Genomic DNA, 3,120 nt, shown 5'->3' with positions numbered 1-3,120 from the left:
CAATATCATCCTTTCTAATAGATAAGTAAAATTCCATTTTGTATATATTCCACCTTATCCTGGTTTATTTTTCAACTGAGTGAAAATGTCTAAATGTCATTTCTTGTATTTGGTGTGATCCATCTCTCAATGTAGCATTTAAATTTGCATAACTTTTGTCTTTTTGTGTTTCCATGTGTTTAATGTTTTGCTTTTTATGCTTTATGCCATTTCTGGCATTTGCATTAAGGGACTTGCACTCTCCTTTGACATTTTGCACTCAAAGCTGGCATTCTACTACTTGAGCCAAAGTTCCGTTTCTGGATTATTGCTGGTTAATTGGAGATGAGAGTCTTATGAACTTTCTGTCCAGCCTTGCTTCACACATCAGTTCTCAGATATGCATTCAGAATATCTAGGATTATACACAAATGTCAGCCTAACCAGGGAGATTCTCTGTGTTTTACGTTATTCCTGTTATCTTACTGATATTAAGTAAATGGCAGCAACTTGTTATTATTTCCTTAATATTGTGCATGCAATCTATTCTATAACAAAAACTGCCTTTATTCATTCCTTGGCCTGATGGCTTACATTTTTATATATGTCATTATATAAACCATTAGTTCAATATGATACATAAATCTGCTTTTTTTCTGTCTGTTGTGGGTCTCTCTCATGGACTTTCCTGCTTGGACTGGCTTTGAATTGCGGTCCTCAAATCACAGCCTCCAATATTATAGGTGTAAGCCACCAGTGCCTGGCTTAGAAGGACTTCTTTTTTTTTTTTTTTTTTTTTACTCTCATTTTGCTTTCTTTTTTTTTTTAATTTAATTTAATTTTATTTGAGAACATACTGTACAGAGGGGTTACAATTACATGGGCAGGATAATGCATACATTTCTTACCAAGCATTGCATCCTCCTCCTTTGTTTACCCTTCACCTCCCTTCCCAGCCTCCCCCCTCCCCCCCCACCCAATCATACCCCCCTCCCCCCCCACACCGACATTTTAAAGCTTGCTTTGACATGACATTTTATAGTTCTCCTTGTTGCAACAGGTCCACCTGAATCCTTAAACGACTTGTTTGTCCGCCTCTCCTCCACATGTGATACTGACATCAAATAAAGTGAAAGCGGGGGTTACACTGTGGGGGAGGGACATACAAAGCAACAAAGAAATAATCTTATAAATGCGTTAGAAACACATGCATGAAAGAAACGAAAACATTAAAATACATATTTAAGGGTTCATTTTCCTAACATCACATTATCTGACCTTTTCCGCTTGACTCATACCTATACTAGATATTGCAAATAAGGGAAACCATGGGACCTATGCTTCTTTGGGCCTGGCTTACTTCACTTAATATAATTTTTTCCAAACCTTTCCATTTCCTAACAAATGGGGAAATGTCATTCTTTCTGATGGAGGCATAGAATTTCATTGTGTATATATACCACATTTTCTTGATCCATTTATCTACTGAGGGGCTTCTGGGTTGGTTCCATATCTTAGCTATGGTAAATAATGCTGCAATAAACATAGTTGTGCTGGTAGCGTTAGTGTGGTCTTGTTTGTATACATTTGGGTAAATGCCCAAAAGTGCGATTGCTGGATCATAGGGGAGATCTATGTGAAGTCTTTTGAGGAACCTCCATACTGCTTTCCAAAGTGGTTGAACAAGATTACATTCCCACCAACAATGAAGTAAGCTTCCTTTCTGTCCACATCCCCTCCAGCATCTGTTGTTGTTAGAGTTCTTGATTTTTGCTGTTCTAACTGGAGTGAGGTGATATCTCAATGTTGTTTTGATTTGTATTTCTTTTATGGCTAGGGATGTTGAACATTTCTTCATGTGTCTATTGGCCATCCTTCCTTCTTCTTCAGAGAAGCTTCTCTTTAAGTCTTTCGCCCACTTATTTATTGGGCAGTTGTTTCTTTGAGGATTTGTTGTTGGGTGGTTTAATTTTTTGAGTTCCAAGTATATTTTAGATATGAGACCCTTGTCTGTTGTATGGCTAGTAAAGATCTTCTCCCAATCGGTGGGCTTTCTATTGATCTTGCTAGCTATGTCATTTGCCCTGCAGAAGCTCTGCAACCTTATGCAATCCCATTTGTCCAACCTTTCTTTGATTTGTTGTGTTTCCGGGTCTCTATTCAGAAAATTTCGGCCTGAGCCAAGTAGACCTAGGGTTTCTCCTATTCCATCCTGTAATGTTTTCAGAGTGTCTGCTTTGAGTTCAAGGTCTTTGATCCATTTGGAGTTGATTCTGGTGCAGGGTGATATATAAGGATCTAGCCTTAGTTTTCTACATGTAGTTAACCAATTTTGCCAGCACCATTTACTGAAGAGGCTGTCTTTCTTCCATTCTATTGTTTTAGCTTCAGAAGGACTTCTTAAGAACTAAAAAGAACATGAAGGCCTATGAAGAGTGATTTTCTTTATTGAAATTCCAGGGTCTGAATGTCCCCAGACTTTTGCGTTCAGCTGTTTGTGAGTGTCCAGACCCCACACTGGTCACACATTAGTCAGACAGATGTGTGGAAAATGAGCCAAAGAAACTGGGCCTCCCTTTCCATTGCTCTTTTGAGATATAGTGGTCATTTTGCCTCTGTCATGAGAGTCTCATTAAGTCTGGTTCTTCAGATAAGCTGTATGTATAGTTCATTTTCAACATGGTTTCTACTGAGTACCACTGCTGCATTGGTTCACTCCATGTCTCTCCATATTATTTCCCAATCGACAGATCTCTTGGAACCATCTCTTCACTGTGATGGTAATTATGTACTGAAAGTGTGGATTCTTTCGCTGAAGTTGATTACGATGAGATTTGTTACTTTTTATTTGTTCTGAATATTTCAATTTGAGTTTCCCAAATGTTTGTTGATAGATTTCTAAAACCTTTGTTCAAAATAGCTTTCTTTTTTTTAAATTTTATTTTATTTTATTTGAGAACATACTGTACAGAGGGCTTACAATTACATGGGCAGGATAATGCATACATTTCTTACCAAGCATTGCAGCCTCCTCCTTTGTTTTCCCTTCACCTCCCTTCCCAGCCACCCCCCTCCCCCCCACACAATCATACCCCCCTCCCTCCCCCACACCGACATTGTAAAGCTGGTTTTGACATGACA

Source organism: Dipodomys merriami, unplaced genomic scaffold (genome assembly GCF_024711535.1).
Source record: "Dipodomys merriami isolate MVZ:Mamm:240054 unplaced genomic scaffold, mDipMer1.0.p SCAF_2362, whole genome shotgun sequence".
Taxonomy (NCBI): Eukaryota; Metazoa; Chordata; class Mammalia; order Rodentia; family Heteromyidae; genus Dipodomys; species Dipodomys merriami.
Note: the sequence above shows the minus strand (reverse complement) of the source record.